The 17,924-nt window shown below is 51.8% G+C and overlaps 1 protein-coding gene across 1 annotated transcript in view; it reads left to right on the top strand.

Annotated features, from left to right (window-relative positions):
• The window catches only part of Casz1 (castor zinc finger 1), a 146,791-nt gene that overhangs the window by 23,853 nt on the left and 105,014 nt on the right, over positions 1-17,924 (top strand). The window contains exon 2 of the mRNA XM_021636204.2: positions 10,828-10,978. The gene's annotated coding sequence lies outside the window, so the exon portion shown is untranslated. The remainder of the gene's footprint in view (positions 1-10,827; positions 10,979-17,924) is intronic.

Here is a 17,924-nt window from a genome sequence, read left to right as displayed (position 1 = left end):
GGATGACTCTCAGCCCCCTCACCACTGTGATCACAAGGCCACACTGGGAATGTGATATGTCAGGCAAGAGGGTCCAGTTTAAAGAGTTTGAGATGGATGATGGGTGAGGGAGGAGGTGAATAACACCCCTCTGAGCTTCTCATTGTTGCTCTTCAGACCCAAAGCACAGTGGCCAAAGTGGGGTTTGGTTGGGACATCAAATGCCCTGACCAGGTCTAGGTACCTAGAGCATAGCTGATCCTCACTGGTGTCTCCATGTTGGTTTGGGAGGTGCCAGTGCCAGGGAGGAGGCATGCTTCAGCTCACCATGCCCTCCTTAATCTGGCCAAGCCCCTGGGGTAATAGGAGACTTTGCATTGCTCCTGGTGAGCAGAGACACTGAAACACCCTGTGCCCCCCTCTTGGTGTGTAACAGAAGATAGAAGGCTCTGCTGGCCCCTAGCCTGTTCGATTCCTGGAGCAGGGCTGCAAGAGGCTCCCAAGCTTACTTCCTAAGCTGGGAGTCCTGAGAAGGGAAAGCCCAGAGACCCCTGAGTAGTGGTGGGGTGTGCCTGGATTCCCTCTGGGGACACCTGGGAAAGATGGCTGAATCATTTCTCTGAACTGACCGAGACAGAATCTTCTAGTTTCAGCATTTCTCCGTGGCCAAAGATGGCTTCTCCCCCCCCACCCCACCCCCACCAACCCCCACTCCAATCCCGGAAGCCAGAAGGCTCTTGGGTTTCCCAGCAGCTCAGCCTCCCTCTCTCTAGGTTTCTTCACCTCATTGCTCGTCTCCAGGTGCCACGTGGCTCCACCTTCCCAGTCTTGCCTCAGTCATCACTGTTGCCAGCTTTCCTCTCTGTTCCCTTTTGAGGTTTGTGCCCTGAGAGGAATACAGGAGTCCCCTGAGAGTCAGTTATGAAGAGACATTCACCTTCATGCTAGGTCCATGGTCAACTTCTTCAAGGTCAAGGCTATTAACCTATTGGCCGGGCTCCCTTGGGCTCCCATGGTACTAAACTTCCTAATTTTATTTGGAGCATGTGCTGGTGAGCAAAGATCAAGATGTGGTATAGAAGACAAAAGAGGGGACAGTGCCAGTCCAGAGAGTGATGGTTTCGAGTTGTTGAGGAGGAGGAAGGAGGTGAATTAATTCATTAGAAAAACTTGTTTACTGGCTTTGCTTAGGCGCCTCCATTTTAAAAGTTTACAATAACTCGCTAATTAAAATACGAAATTAAGCAACAGCTCTGTTCTCCCCCCTCACACTTTAATTGCATGATTTTTTGTGATGTAATTTCTGGAAACACCCAATGTACCTCACAGGGCTGATTGTTTGATAAACTAGAAGCACCTGAAACTGGCCCACCAAAATAAATACATGAGTTCAAGGGGAACTTAGGGTAGACTGGGGATGACAGAGGACTGCAGTCAGCAGGCACCAGAAGTACACAGCAATAGCAACTTCTAAGTAAGGTCATTTACACACACACACACACACACACACACACACACCCCGCACGCACGGACACACGCAAGCACCAATCTGTGTATCTCAGGGAGGGGGAAGCCAAAATAAAATCCAGACCAGATGGGCCTGTCACGTAGAGTCCCCTGCCCCTAGGTTGGTGCCCTGGGGGAAAACACAGCTGGTGTCCCCCTGTGTCTGTTTTGACTCTTGGCTCAATGGTCTGGGCTGTGCGCTTCCATCCCGGACTCTGCGAGGGATTTTCTTTGTTCCCCTCATTCTGAACTAAGCCCGAGAGTAGGCAGGTGACTGGGAATAGTGGCTGTCCCTCTTAGAAAAAATAAATCTGTCCATGCCCTTGCCTCAGAGCTGTTGTGGTCCCAGCCTGGGGCTGGCCCTGTTTTCCTGATTCCCATGAAACCTTTGGTTCCTGCAAGAGGAGGTGGGAAGTCAGGGTCCAAAGTGAGGCATGGATGCAGGCTTTCCCAGTCAGCCCCCTGCCCACCCTCACCACTCCACCCCCACTCTCCACCTCCTTTGAGATAGGGACCTAGCTGGGATCTCCAAAGTGCTAAGAACCTGCTCTGAACTGACCAGAGGCCTAAGGAGAAAGCTGGTGCTTGGTGGTCGGCGTGTGTGTGTGTGTGTGTGTGTGTGTGTGTGTGTGTGTCAGGCCAGCATCACTGAAGGTGTTGGCCCTTCTTGACACAGGACATGGGAGACACAGAGTGTCAAGGCCAGTTTCTTTCTCTATGTGGCAGCTGAGTTACTAGCCAGGGGCTCCAGTAATTTCTTTATATCTTTTGCTCCTAGTGAAAGGGAATCACTTCCTTTTAGGGTGTCTTTTAAAAAAAATATATATATATATATGGAATTGGGTGGCAGTGGCGCACACCATTAATCCCAGCACTTGGGAGGCAGAGGCAAGTGGATCTCTGAGTTCAATGCCAGCCTGCTTTACAGAATGAGTTCCAGGACATCCAGGACAACATAGAGAAACCCTGTCTTGAAAAACAAACAAACAAACAAATATTTTGGGGAGCTGGAGAGCTGGAGAGATGGCTCAGTGGTTAAGGCACTGACTGCTCTTGCGGAGGACTGGGGTTTGGTTCTCAGTTCCCACATGGCAGCTCACAATGGTCTGTAACTCTTGTTTCAGGGGATCTGTCATCCTCTTCTTGGGTACCAGGCAAACGTGGTTGGCTCACATACATACAGAAAGGCCAAACACTCATACACATAAAATAAAAATAAATCCTTAAAAATGTTTTTTCTCCAGCTTATGAGTAAGTATAAAAAATTAAATATAAAGAAAATAATTTAAAAACAGGCAGGGTATAGATAAAAGTGTTTTAGGGAAGTGCCAGCCCTCCACTGAGCCACAGCAGTGTGACCTGGGAAAATGATGTGGTGTTCCTGAGCCTCAGTTTTCTCATCTATACACTGGGAGTGATGGTAACCATAAACTTAATTGGTTAAGATTCTCTGTGACAACCCATCGGAAATAGTTAACACTGAGCCCGGCGTGCTGCAGCACACTTAAATATTAACCATTATTATAGTTAATAATGGTTATTCCTGTTGCATTGGGATAAAGGGGTTTTTAATTTTTTATTAAGAAAAGCTATTTTTACATCAATGAGATTATTCCTCTAAACCTGTCTTGTTCAATACAGTTACTCTCTAGTCGCATGTGGCTATTTAAATGTAAATTAATTAAAGTTAAATAAAATTAAAAATTTAGTTCCTTAGTCATATTCACCCTATTGCAAATGCTTGGTAGCCACACAGTCTCCCGGTGTCCAGAGACTTCCATATTGGACAGCACCGGAAGTTCTGCTAGGCAGCCGTCAAAACAGGGCCATTCAAACTTTTTCACCAAATCTAGGGGTTTGGTTTGTTTGTTGGGTTTTTTATTGTGGGGAGGGGGTTGGATTTGTTGTTTTGAGACAGCGTTTCCTCTTTGTAGCCCTGCTGTCCCGGACTCGCTTTGTAAAGGTTGTTCTACCGGCTGTGTAGTACTCCATCATATGGCTGGAGGCCTTTCTTCGTATTGGTTTGAGCTCTCTGCTCTCTCTTCCCTCCCCTCTCTGGACTCTCTGGACTTTGATTAGTTCTGCCGGAGTCACCTCTTCCTAACGCTTACCCTGTGTTGTTCTCTGATTGGTGAAAGGTAGTGAGGGATTCTGGGAAGATCAGGCAGCCTCCTGATTGGCTTCCAAGAAGGAGGGGCCAGGACAAGAGTCCAAGGGCTCTAGTCAGTGTTCCGTGCTTCCTTCTCACCGGCTTGTCCACTGTTTCACCTCACAGGGTGGGAGACAGGAGGGGCATGAAGGACCTGCTGGAAGGAGTAAAAATAAACGATAATGGCCTACCCTTTACTGACCAGAAGGCCCAAGGTATAATTTAGAGCCCAGGATAAAGAGAGGCAGCCCGTCTCCCTTCTCCTTTACCCCCACTTCCCCTCCCCCCTCTTTCCACTTTCTAGTGTAAGTGTGTCCAATATGTGTGTGTGTGTAGACTAGAGGGTGCCTTTCCCTTTTGCTTTCCTTAATTTTTGAGACAGGGTCTTTCACTGAGACTAGAGCTCACAGATTAGCTAGACTGGCCTGTCTCCACACACACACACACACCCCTCCGCCTCCCCACCCCCGCCCCAGAGCTGGGGTTGCACATACACACCGCCATCCCTAGCTTTAGTGCTGTGTCTGAACTCAGGTCACCAATGCTTACACAGCACGTACTTCACCAAGGAAGTCATCTCCCTGTCCCGACAGTCTCTCTTGGTGGGAAAAATGCCACCTAGTGAAAAATCAGGGACTTCCAGAAGGACACGGAATGAAGGTGTTGTGAGCTCCCAGGGGAGGGGTGCCGAGTCTCCAACTTGGGGGCCACCCCAGGAAGGCTGTGACTGTCCTTTGCCTGAGTGAGCAGTAGGGTGATGCTAGGGTCGTGGCCCCGCTTGTGTGAGCTCTGGGTGGAGGGCTGTGGGCAGGGCCAGCAGGGCCAGTAAGTAATCCCGGGCAGCAGGCAAGACAGATAGGGAGAGCCAAAAACGGACCTGCTGATGTGGCCCTTTCTGCTTGCAGCGGATCATAAAATATGGCTCAGATTTTCATTACGGGCTCTATCGATTATCTTCTGGGATGGATGAATTATAGAGAACATTAAATTTTTTTTTTTTTTATAAAAGCAAGTGAGAGAGGAAATATCTGAATGAGTTTGGGTGGTCGATGGCAGAAAGGCTGAGCCACCAAGCCTGGTCTTCAACTAGGATGAGAACAAAACCTTTTAAGGCAGACAGTTTGTGCCTCCAATTTGGCTTGCAGGACTCCCTGGGCATGCTGGTCAATGGGGAAGACCTAGGCCCCTCTAAGACCCCCTTGCCTATGCCCTGTCCTTCCTGAAACTTAGGTTCTCCAAAGGACTCCAACTTGGAAGCAGGACCTTTCCCAGACCGTCTGTGTCCATTGCTGGGAGACAGGGAGCCCACACTCTTATCCTTTTCCCTCCAGTGATCTCCTGATTCTGGAGATGCCAGCTGGGCAGAGAGAGGGTTCAGAGGGTGGCGCTGGTCTTATGTGGCCAGCACTGCACAGCAGGAACTCCTGCAGAATGTCTTCCCCGGCTCCTTCTGCCAGCAGTCACTGGCACAGAGGAGTTCTTTATTTTGTCCCCTGGGAAGAGAATCCTGGCCTACTGTGCCTCTCCAACCAAGTCAGGTTGGAGCCTCTAGTGCTCCTGAGCCTCTGCCCCTTGCTTGCCCTCTCACCCCCCACCTCAGCCTTCTCTTGCCCAGTAGCTCTGGATTCAAATGCTTCCTCTTGTGTGTGACCTTGGGTGTGTCCCATTCTTCTTAATTTTCAACTGCAGAGGAGATTAACGTCTACCTCACCGAGTCCTCAGGATGGTTGCATATGAAGGGGTTTAAAAATCCCAAGTACACAGTGTATAGTCATATGAACCATTATTTTCTCTCTTACTGTAGCAGGGTCTAGGAGCCCTCTCGCCCATGAAGTCCCTCTGCCTAGTTTCAGGAGTAACTCTTAGTATCTCCATTTTATGAAACTGAGAAACTGAGAGGGCAGAGTAATTTTTTCCAGGGCCACACAGTTCAGGGGTGCCAGTGCTTGGATCCATAGCTGGGCAATCTGGTTCTAAGGCTTGTTCCCTTAGTCCTTGTGGCCTGTTGCCCAGTGGCCTGGCACAGTGGTATGTGTGTACGCATGCGCACACACACACACACACACACACACACACACACACACACAAGCACGCCTTTGACATGCTGTCTGGTTGACTTGACTTCCCGACTCTCCACACTGAATCTGGCTACCTTGGTTTGTCAGCCACTCCAGCCTTTCCTCAGGCCGTGCCTGAAAGGAGCAGACTTCTCCATACCTCCACCTGGTCCACCTCACGCAGGCTTCACCTAGGCTTCTGTGAAAGCTGGTGCTTTCCATGGATAGCCGTCTCCCTCTGGCGACACACCCTTTTTTGTATAACTCTGTTCCCTAGAGTTGATTGTTTTTGGCACAGCGCTCTGTAAATTCATCCAACAATTAAAAGGGGGGGAGGGCGAGACAAAAAGGAGACACACAGTAGCAGTAGCGTGAAGGGTTTGGAGGAAAGGGGTGTGTGATGTGTGGCCCCTGGCCCATCCCCTTTTCACAGCAGGGTAGCCCCTTAAAGGTAGAAAGAGCCACGGAATGGGCTGGGTGGAAGCTAGGCTTTCGGAGTTCTGGTTTCTTCTATTTGAACTGTGTCCTTGTCTCATCTAATCTCACCTCCTAACAACTGAAAGGCCGCCTCTCAGAGCCAATGCAGCCAGCTCCAGAGGTCACGCGAAGCCGCAAGATGCCAGTTTGTCGTGATTTGAATATTTACTGCCCTTGTTTTGGTTAATTGTGTGTGTGTTTGCTCTGAGTGTATACCGTCAAATCCCGACCCTGCTGGGCGTACCCGTCGTAGGCTGTGTGAGATCACAGAGGAAAAATGCAGTGGAAAACACTTTCATGCCGCAACACATCATGTAGGATTTTTGTATTTAAGATGTGGATTTTTTTATTGTGTTTTTTTTTTTTTCTTCTTTTCCATACAACCCTGAAGTTGGGCAATACGCACGTCTGTGTTTTTGTTTTCACTCCGGGTGGCTTGTGAAATCTGTTCATTAGCGCTCTGTCCGCTCCCCACCCTAGGATCCTCTACCATCTCTCCTGGCTCGTGTGGATCTCTCCCCGCCATCTCCGTGTAGTCTCTCCTTTGAAGAGACTGCGGGTGCCTCCCTCCCTGTGGTGCACACACTCACCTAAGATAAAAACCAAGGGTACCCTACCCCTGCTCCCCAAACCCACGCCTCAGAGGCAGGTGTTCATTATGGTAGGAGGTCCTACGTGGGGATTTTCTGCCTCTCTGTGGAGGAGAAACATCAGTGGACCCCATATGGGGAGGAGCAGAAGCTGTCCCATTCTCACAGGACCTCCTGAGACAGCACGGTCCTGGCTGTCACCAGACACAGGCACGGGCAGGGCGCTAGCTGAAAGCCCGTTCACCAGGTAGATTCGGGTGTCCCTCCTGCTTGTCTGGTGTGCGTTCAGAGGTCTGCCCTTCCTCCCACTTTTAAGCCTGGCCAGAACACCTGAGCACAGACATTGCCTTTGGCTGCAAGGTCCAAATGCTTTCAGGCAGTCCTGGTGTGTTGCAGGAGACCTGTTTCCAGGCCGGGAGAGGTGAGAGGCAAGAGGGGCACAAACCCTGGGCAAGGGTGAGCAGTGATCACACAGGGAGGGATCGAGGGAGAACTTTTGGGGGGTCACCAGCTTCCGTACCTGTGAGCCATGTGACCTTTGGCTGGTCAATTCATATCTCTGTGCTTGCTCTCTCTAATCTATCCATACTGTTCCTCCCTTTGTGCTATAAAGATTCATCGTGGGCATGTGTAGAACACTTGGCACAGGGCTTGTCAAATTCATCTAGTTAGCTAACACTGTCCGTCCTCATGCGAGCCGGCTGGCAGAGGGCAAAAACCACTCGCCCACTGTGCCCTCTTCTCACCTGGCACATAGCAGGTGCTCAGTCTTTTAGGGGGAGGTCAGTTGCGAAAGGCTCAAGTAAGCAAAAGTCCTTTGGAACCCACGCATGGTGAATTCGATGGGCTCGTGGAGGAGAGACCAACAGGGAAGTTGGGGCTCAGGGGAGCCGAGCAGACTGGAGCATGAAAGCGGCCAGCGAAGCCATTCCGCTGGGTGAGAGGGGGAAGCCACGTCGAGCTCAGCTTGAGTGGGACATGAAATCAGGGACGAGTTCAGCTCCGCCAACACTTACGCCGCCCACCGTGGGCCAGCTGTTGTGCTAAGTGCCGGAGACTCGGAGATAATTAAGACCTGGGCTTTGCCCTTGAGGAGTTAAGAATCCAGTGGTGGAGACAGGCCTGTGAACAAATTACTCCAGTTCTGCATGGGATTTAGTGTCGTGAGGAAGGATACATGGAGAGTGGAGCAGAAGGGCGTAGGAGCCCTCTTGGGAGAGGTTCTGGAAGGTTCTTAAAAGAAGAGGGTAGTTATGATTTGGGGCAGCTCTGGAGTCTGTTTGCTGTCCTTGCTGACTTGAGCCTGTTGGGTGGGAGGGAAGATGATGCCTGTCATTTTCTTCCTTGCCCTTCCAGTCTTGTGAGGATCCCAAGCATTTAGGCGATTAGCTGGCTCCAGGGAGGGCCGTCTTAGAGTTAAATGGCAGACCTTGGCCTCAGTCTGCTGGTTTTGGATCTGCATCCCAGGGTTTGTCTATCACTGTCTTTGGCTTCTCACCTCTTCGCTTGGGCCAGCTGGTTAGAGATCCTTTAGGCTCTGCACATACTGACTGAGACCTGTGCCTCAGCCCTGGGGCGTGTGGCGTGGGAGGGCCACAGTGCTTGAAAGGCTTTGGGGCCTTGGTTTGGTAAATGGGTCAGGCCACTTGGTTGAGGAGCCTTGAAACAAGGTCATGCCACCCTAGCAAGGCTGGGCAGGGATGGCAGGAATGGGGAAAATTGAGGAGGAGGTGGCTTAGTCACGCCCTTTATTCAGTCCTTCTCTCCTGGCCAGGCCCCCACCCCCCACACGTGGTCTGGAAGAGACAATGGCCCTCTGGGGTCTGGAGTTTCCTCTTCCCTTCTAACTGGAACCCTTCTTGACCAGAGTATGAGACTCTGGGGCGCCTCTGGCATATGGTTGCACTGTTGTCTTCTGGATCCTTCTAGGAGACTGGGAGGTACATGCTTCTCTCAACCTCTTGTCTGGGCAAGTGTGAGTGCCCCATTGTGAAGCGGGAAGGGGTGTGTGTCAGCTCCAGTGGTGGATGCTGGATTTTTATAGGATACTGGGGTAGAGATCCCCACAGGAGGGTGGTCTGGGGTGCAAGCTCCTTATGGTCCAAGGCATCCTTTCCTCTGGCCCACAGCCATGTTTTTGGCCAGGGCCAAAGGCTGCCTGGGCCTTTGGGCTTTAGGAAATTCTGTACCAATAAGCAAGAGAGTTTCAGAACCCAAAGGAGTGAGTCTCCCAGTAGCCCTGAAATTCCCATTAAAGTGTTTTTTCCTTTTTTTTAAAGAAAAAAAATATTCCCAAACTGGAAAACAAAGGAAATCCACTTCCCCCAAATCACACGAAACTCACATTAGGGGCCTGGCGGGAATCCATGGAAACCAGGAAACACTCTGTTAACCCTGGTGGTGCTGAAGGGTGGGATGGGAGCCAGGCGAATCCGCCTCTCGCTCCCTGGCATCTTCCATCCCAGCTTTCCCTAGGGAAGCCGGTCCTGAAACATCAGTACCCCAGGAGAGAAGGGCCTGGTGCTGAAGCTGGCCTTCACAGAGCCAGCTCTGTTCAGCTCAGCCCAGCCTTGGGAGTCAAGAGAAGAAGGGGCCCACACGCCTTGGGGAGACACCCATGGGGGGACTTTGATGCCTGGTTAAGTTAGAAAACTAACCAGGCTGCTGCTGGTCCATGAAAGACCATATGGGAAAGAATGAGCCACTTGGGTAACACAGGGCCATTAGGTATGGGATGCTGCCAGCCCCAAGAAAGGAGGCCAGGAGACCTGGATTTCAATGTCAGTTCTAGATGCAGGATGGCTAGAAAAGTGGATAATGAGAACACCCTGGGGGTTCCATGCTCCCCACCCTTACGTTTTCAAGGCCTGACTGCCATGCCTGCGGAGCTGGGTGCTTGTTTGTGTACTTGTATTTGCACGCACATTGGGCTCTTTCTTTTTTCTTTTTCCTAAAAAGGCTGAAAATATTTACAGGTTTCAAGTTGAAATGCAAACAGGAAAAGCCCTTTAAAAAAGTGAGCGAAGTGGATATTCAAAACAGGAGTCACCATGGAAACGCCACAATATTTGCTTAAATTGACACAAAGGTTGCCGGTAGTAGGGCTCCAACTTTCTTTAGGCCACTGTTTTTGGCCCGGCACCTATCACAAAGGAGGCTCTCCCAGCAGCCTCCTTTGAGGGTGTGTTCACACCCTCTTTCCTGTCTGTGAGATGGAATAGAGCCATAGCAGAGCAGAGGGGGAAATGGAGAAGAAATCAGATTTACCCTCCTGGGTAGCTGGAGAGACACCTGTCGATTCTGTCTTTAGACTCCCACAAGGCGGCACAGGGGGTCCAGGAACAGCCAGGAGCTCGCCCAGTGGAAACCTGGAAAGAGCAGGGGGCTCAGAACCCAGCACTGGCTGTTTCTGTTGTGTGGGTCTGATCTGTTGCCAGTGTTGAGTTGAGCCATTCTCAGGCTGACCTTTCACCCCAGGTGCCAAGCCTTGGGTGTGATCCCTCCGTTGTTACCCAGGCTGGCACCCGATTGGCCTACTATTGTTTCTCCATGCTCGATTCTTTTATTAGGTATGACACTTCAGAGCAATTGGCTAATAATTGTGCAAAGGGCACAGTGGCTGCAGAGTCGAGGTGGCACGCACTGTGGCAATGCCACCTGCTGATTGGCAAGGCAGGTCCAAGAAGCTCCTGCTTCACTGACTGGTCACCACACGGGGTGTTGGCACTTCCCCATTGTCCTTGTGTATAGTAGCATGGTGGGTTCCAGCTGTGATCTATCACCTTTAAAATATTTAAAATTATATTTATTGCCTTGTGTGTATATATGTGTACACACACACACACACACACACACACACACACACACGCACGCACGCACACTTGAGCACATATGCCATGGTGCAAGTGTGGAGCTCAGAGGATGACTTGTGAGAATCGGTTCTCTCCTTCCACCGTGTGTGACCCAGGAATTGATCACAGGTCATCAGATTTGGCGGCAAGTGCCTTTATCAGCTAAACCATCTTGCCAGCCCAGAAACTTAATCCGTTTCCCTCTCTCCTCTTGGCAGGCACACAGACCTTGCTGACGGAAGGCGGACCCCCTCAACCCCACCTGCCCTCCGACTGCCTCAGCCACCCACTCCTCCTTCCCTGGGGGACCCCGAAGCTGCCCAGCGTGCATTGGAATGACTTCGGACCCTGGCCTCTTGGAACGCAAAGGTACCTTCCCTGGTTCCCAAGATGCTCTGGGAAGTGTGGGCTGGCTAGTTGGAGGGTTGCCGCTTTGGGTCCTTACACTCACCTCTGTCGCTGGCCTGTGCCCCGGTAGCTCATATACCATAGATAGGGGAGAAAAGTCACATGGAGCCGAGAGCAGGACACCTGCATGTCAGCCTTGGCTTTGCCATCAAACTTATTTCTTGCACACCTCCGGGTCTTGGTTTCTTCACCCGTGAAATAAAGAGGTTGGTACAACTGACCTTAAAGAGTACTTCCAGTGATCTTAGGGATATGACCTTGAAGGGTGCAGCAGTGGGCAAATACCCCGTCTGATGCTACTCCAAGATCAAAGTGTTAGGTCACTCTGAATTTCGCTTGGGGACAGCAGGGTGCAGCTGTTCTGTGCACAGCGGCTGGCACACAGAATGTCTCACAGGCTGCTCTGCCCTAAGTTTGTGGAAGGAGCTGGCCTGGGAATGACCCGTCAGGGCTATCTCCAGCCCAGGCTGGATGTTTTTTTAGTGGACAAGGTATGGGTGCCTTTGATCCAGGCATGAAAACATCCCCTCATCTCTGGCAAACCACTTAGCCAGCCACAAAGTGCCTGTAGCTGTACTATCCTATCTGACTGCGGATATCGGTATCAGACATAGCAGTTCTTGGTGGCATATTGGTCATCAGTCGTATTCTTAAAAAAAATAAATAAATAAAATAAATCCCCCCCCAAAACCAAAAACCGCCCAGAGTTCACACCATTGATGGGCATGGCCTTAGAAAGGAGCCTGGGGAGGAGGGGATCAAGACTGACTGTCTGGGGAGGGCAAGACCGGGGGCCTCTCGTCCTACATGTGCCAAAGGACTGTCAGCATCTCTGGCTCCTCCACCTATGCTCCCCTCCATGGGAACCTGGCAGGAGGGTCCTTCCCTTCCCTCTGTGGTCTGGCTCTGTAACTTGTTTGTTTGTTTGTTTGTTTGTTTGTTTGAGACAAGGTTTCCTGTCCTGGAACTCACTCTGTAGACCAGGCTGGCCTTGAACTCAGACAGCCACCTGCCTCTGCCTCTCAAGTGCTGTGATTAAAGGTGTGTGCCGCTGCCCCCCACCCCGCCCGCGCGTAACTCTGGCCTCTGAACTCGGAGGTCAGGAAGCACTGGGAGAGCTGAGCATCTTGCCATTCATCAGGGGTTTACAAGGTCCCCGAGGCTGAGACTTAACTTCATTTCAGGCCGTGGTTCCTTGGGAACCATCTGAAACCCCGGATGTAGCCCAGGCACTTTTAAATGAGATGCAGATGTAGCCTTTGGTCGCTAAAGTGGCTGAGATCCTCCTTTCTGGTGTCTAGTGTGATCATGCTCCGGCCTCAGTCTGTCTGTCCTCAAGGTGTGTTGCTGCTGTCCTGTCCCACAGTAGCGTCGGGAGTGTCAAGACTATTGCCTGAGAAAGCCTGTGTGGAGAATCGCTGCCCCAACGTCTCCTTTGGGCCTGATGCTGACATCTTGACTTTTTTTTATTAGAAAAAAAAAGATTGTTATTACTATTTTATGTGTTTGAGTGTGTGCTTGCATCGTGTGTGTGCCTAGTGTCCTCTGAAGTCAGACAGGGTGCCAGATGCCGTGAGACTGGAGCTACGGATGGTTCTGAGCTGCTGCTTGGGTGCTGGGAATCAAACCTGTGTCCTCAGCAAGAGTGACAGATGATCTTAGTTGCTGAGCCGGCTCCTCAGCCCTGAATATGGACTTCATTGCCTTCCTAGGCTCTTCTGGCCTGACTCTACCTCCTGAGAGGATTAGAACGCTGAGGAGGGAAGAACCTCGGCCCCCACCCCACAGCTTTCTAGTGCCCTGCCACCAGCAGGCTGCTCACGTGCCGCAGAGCCCCATTAAGGCACGAATGCCTGCCTGTCCCGTTCTTCATGATAAGCTTTTTGTTTTCTTCTTTCTCTGGGCAAAACATGCCCATTAATTTTTCCCTTTCTGAAGTTTCCACTCACTGTTGACTCCCAGGGGCCGTGCCCGCTGGGAGTAGCAACCCAGCACAGTGTGTGGGCCCAGTGGGTCCAGAGGGACTCCTGCATCCTGGCATCGGCTGTCTCCAGCTCTGACAATGAAGCTTGGGAACTCCGAAGAGTCGGAGAGGGAATGTCAAGGCTGGGTCCCTGCTCATTGACCCAATCCTTCTCAGAGACGGACTCGACCGAGGACTGTGGTCATTACGGCAGGGATGCCTTACCAGGGTGTGGCCACGGAGCCCCTCTGGTTCCGGCTCAGATTTTTTCCCCACTCCTGAAGGTCTTGCAGAAGATCTGGTTGTATTCAGTTGGCACAGAGGGTGTGATGTCTGCAGCTCACTCCCGTGGACGACGTGAGGGAGAAGCCCCTGCTGCCATAGATTTCTGATAGGAAATGTGACAACAACCATACATGCCAGACCTTGGGACTCGGGATGGAGTGATAAGAAGAGATTGGACATGGTAGGGTGTGATAGAGCCAGACCCTGAGGAGGTGGCAGCTGATATTAAAGATGCCAAGTGGACAGCTACCCAAAGAGCAGGCAGGAGAATATTCTAGAAAAAGACCACGCGTGATTTAAAGGTCCTCGGGGGTGGGAAACTAACTACTTTCAGTGACCAGAGTGGTCACTGGTGGCTGGGGAGGCTGGAATGTGCAGCACGATGTGTGCCAGGGACAGGTGGAGGGATGCCTGGGGGGAATAAAGTAATCTGGCTTACTTTAAAGGACAGCTGAGGGTGTCCTAGGGAAAGCGCATCGCGGGAGCAGCAAGAGGAGACACCAGGAGTCAGAGGAGCAGTGGCTTCGGCCACCAGAGGAGGAGGATGGCTGAGATGAGGAGAAGGTGGCAAAAGGCTGAGAAGAGAGCAGGCTCTGTGTGTGCCCGGGGGAAGAGTTAACGTGACTTAACCAGTGAATGGGGTAACCAAGAAAGTTTCCCCAGGATGCCTGGAACATGCTGAGCTCCCCATGCGCCTGCGTCTCCGCTCTCTCCCGTGTCCCATGATCTCAGTGGGTTCATGTCCTGTATATTAAGGGAGAATGCCATCTTGGAGTCAGGCTGGCTGCTAGGTGTGCCGCAGTCACCGTCCCTTTGCTCTAAGACTGTGCCTTTCCACCATGGGTTCGGTGCAGGGCTTGGTGTCCTTTGGGTTTCTCTCCCTGTGGCTTTAAATGTGATCTGTGTCACCAGAGCTGACTTTCCCTTTCCTGGCCATCCAGATCCTCAGACAAGTGTCTCCAAGGGCTGACAAATTGGTTAGCTAAGACACACGGAGCCAGCATGGCCTCAGCCCACCTGGCTGGCTGGGATCCTAACATTCTTTCCACATAGAAAGGTGTGAATTGTAGGCATGCTGGGAGACTTGAACCCAGACTCTCTCCTCGTTTCTGAGGTTTCCTCTCCTGTATCCTGGCATTACCTATATAGGTTGGCAAAGGCTACCCTGGCTATGAGGCTGTAATGATGAGGCCATCCTTGACATCTGTGAGGCTCTAGATGCTGCCATGTATCCCAGTGGCAAGCCAAAGGTCTGACTGGGCGGGAGGAAAGCTGTCACTGCGGGCTGCCGGGCCTCATGGGTACTTACTGGTGCTGGCAATGTATTCCCAGCCATATGGGCCAGCTCAGCCCTCCAGGAAAGCTCAGGAGGCTTGACCTCCAGGGGGAGTGACAGGAAGGGCAGGCTGGTGACATCTTGCAGGGGGCATAGGGGGGTGTCCCAAGTGGGAAGCAATATGTGACACAGCAGCTCAACCCTCCAGGAAGCTCTGGAGGCCTGACCTCCAGGGAGAGTGAGGGATTGAGCAGAAGGGCAGGCTGACGCGGGTAGGGGCTGCTGGGGATATCCCAGGCCCACAGCTGGTGCTTCTGTCAGGGATGTGAGGGAAGAGTCAGCTGGTTGTCCTGGGTGTGTCTGTTTGCCTCAGGGGAGGGTGGATCTGGGTGCACACGCCTGTGTCTCTGCATGCGTGGGAGGTCCCTCTGCTCTCTACCTCCTCGGTCTGCACTAGATCCGTGACCTTCACTTCTAACTGGACTGGACAGTTCTAATGGCATCCTCCAAGGCTTTGATCTGACGGGAGGCTGGCAGCTCCCGAGCAGGCAGCTGCTGTACAGGAGGGTGGGGTGGGCAGAGGGAGGTACCGGTGAACGGAAGTAGGGGAGTCTGTCTCCACTACCCCAGGGTGTGGAGGTGCTCTAGGGGACCCCACCTTGGGGTGAGTGGGTGTGTGACTGAGAGATGGTTCAGCAGAAGTCACTGGTCTTTCTGTTTCCATTCTGGATAACGCAGGTGCCTGCTGACAGCTCTCCTCCCCAGTTTCCCTTGTGCCTCCTGCCTTCCGGTGGAGAATCCTGTTTAGCACTGGTCCAAGGGAAAACAAGGGAAGACTGGCAGTGCCTGCCAGGTTTAGAAACACCCAGGAGGGTAGTTCTCTTATCGTGACCTGGGGGCTTCTGAGGGTTGACTGACCCACAGGAAATGGACACTCTGCCTGACCTTGACCCAGAGGCTTCTGAGTGTCCACAATGAAAAGGTACTGACAGGAGCCAATGCTCGAGGTTTTACATCTGAGAGGAGTCTGGAGCTAGGGTTGTGGATTCATCTGTCTCCTTTAGACCTCAAGTTTCGCCTGTTGTCCCTGCTTCCTTTGGCTCTGCATTTGTTTACAGTTATTTATGTGTGTGTGTGTGTGCACATGTGGAGAGGACAGAGGACAGTTTGCAGGATGCCTGTGTCGGTCCCAGGGGCTAACTCTGGTTGTCAGGTTTACCTGTACTTGCTGATCTATCTTGCCAGCCCTGATTTTTGTCTTTGTTGCCTTTTGTTTCAGGCTTTCTCTGCGTAGCTTTGGTTGTCCTGGAACTCGGTATGTAGGCCAGGCTGGCTTCACACTCACAGAGATCTACCTGCCTCTGCCTCCAGCTCCTAAGTGCTGGTGTTAAAGGGGTGTTCCACCACTGCCTGACTTTTTTGTGTTTTGTTTTGGTTTGGTTTTTTGGGGGTTTTTGTTTGTTTGTTTGTTTGTTTGTTTGTTTTTGAGGTAGGGTCTCACTTTACATCCCAGGCTGGCCTCCAACTTGAGCTTTGCCTGCCTCAGGTTCCCATGTACTAGGGTCACAGACATGCACACCATGCCTGGCCCTTGTCTTATCTTATTCTGGCATCAACACAGGTATATCCCTGGCCCAGGTGAAGGTGGTTTAGCATGGAGGTGGGACACCAAGCTGAGGCTCCTGTGGGGTGCTTGCAGGTGCTGCCCACAGTTGACTGCCTGTCGCTCCTGTCAGGCTAGTGGAGGCCTTCGCTCGGTGTTCTCTCTCTATTTCGTTCCTTGGCCTCCCTTAGGAATGGGAGTCTCTTCTGACCCTGTACCTTGCAGGGAACCCCATGGCCAAGGTAGGTGAGGGGAAGGGAGTATAATTACACATTACTTTCTCCTCCAGAAATGCTAATCGGGAAAAGCAATTAAAAGCAACTTTTTTCCCTTAGTAATCTGCGTTAAGAGCTGGTAATGAAGTTTAGGGCCGTTGTGACTCAATATTTCAGCTTCAGCGACTCAAGTCAAAACAATCCAAGCCCAGGAGTTGCTAGCAGTTGAGCTGGGCCCAGGCAGCAGCTGTGAGTCCTCATGCTGCCTCTCGTCACTAGCGGCCCATCCTGCCTGCCCGCTGGACAAAGCAGAGCAGAGCCAGCTGGGCAGGGGGTCAGAAGACCAGGACGGTGCGTGCCCCTAGGTGCAGCGGCACTGGCGTATAGGGGCGGAAACCAAAGAAAGGTGAGATCCGAGAGTCTCCGGGAGGAAGAGGGTGCTATGGGAGACCACAGGCTAGACCAGGGTTCAGCCCCGACCTCTGACCTTTGCTCATTCTTCTCCAATCTTCATCCACTTACTCATCCTTATTGAACCTCTCATTTAAGGAAGTGAACAGAAAGGGTCAAGACCTCTTGTCCTCTTGGAACTTCCATTGGGTGGAAAGAAACAAATGATAACGAGATAAATGAAGCAAATGGGTATCAGCGGCCACACATGCTAAAGGGAACATTAAAGCCACTTTGGAGACTGGAAGAAAGGGGGTGGGGGAGGTGGCTGGCATGTGATTTTAGGTGTGGCTTCTGGAGAAAGGGTCACTGGAGTGAAGACAGAAAGGGAGTGAGGGAGCCATCCATGCTAAGTAGTATCTAGGGGAAGAGCAGTTCCCGTCAGAAGGAATAGTAACCGTGAGATCCCAGAGGCAAGAGCCTGTCCCAGCCCCGCCTGTTGGAGGCAGGCAGGAGGCTGGTGCATGAAGATCCTGTGTATTTTGTAGACTGTAGTGAGAATTCTGTTTCGTTCTTAGTTTCCCGGGTGAAATTAGGCTCTTACTGAAGAGTTCTGAGGCACATGATATGATTAGGCGGGCGCTCTTTATTAAGACGCGTGCCCCAACTGTCCGACCCCTCCTGTCATGGTCCCCTGGGTAAAGGATCTCACCAGCCATGCATTTTCATCTGGGAGCAGACTCGGGTATGTGTGTGTGTGTGGGGGGGTGTCTGTCCGCTTGCCCTATCTCTAGCCTCAGTCTCCTCCCAGGAAGCAGTTTACAAACAGGGTCTTGTCACTTTAAGTAGCCCCCAGCTGGCTTCCCTGGCCTGCTTTATCTGGAGCCCAAGTGCAGTTGTTCTAGGGCCGATCCGCTTTAGCTAATTAATAATCTGACAGGAGACACCCAGGGGATTAGCTGCTGAGCTGAGCTCCACCAAGCCTTGGCGAACGAGCCCTGTGCTCCTTGGGGACGTGGAGGTGACTTTGAGGGGTACAGGCAGAGGGGACCCACCACAGGTGAGCAGTGGCACAGGGAAGTGTAGGAATAACCACTGGAGGGGATGGGGACAGTTAGGGGAAGAGTCCTAAGATGGGCAGACATGAGTGGAAGCTTCCACTGCCCCTGGAGATC

Source organism: Meriones unguiculatus, chromosome 3 (genome assembly GCF_030254825.1).
Source record: "Meriones unguiculatus strain TT.TT164.6M chromosome 3, Bangor_MerUng_6.1, whole genome shotgun sequence".
NCBI lineage: Eukaryota > Metazoa > Chordata > Mammalia > Rodentia > Muridae > Meriones > Meriones unguiculatus.
This window is presented reverse-complemented; position numbering and strand designations above follow the sequence as displayed.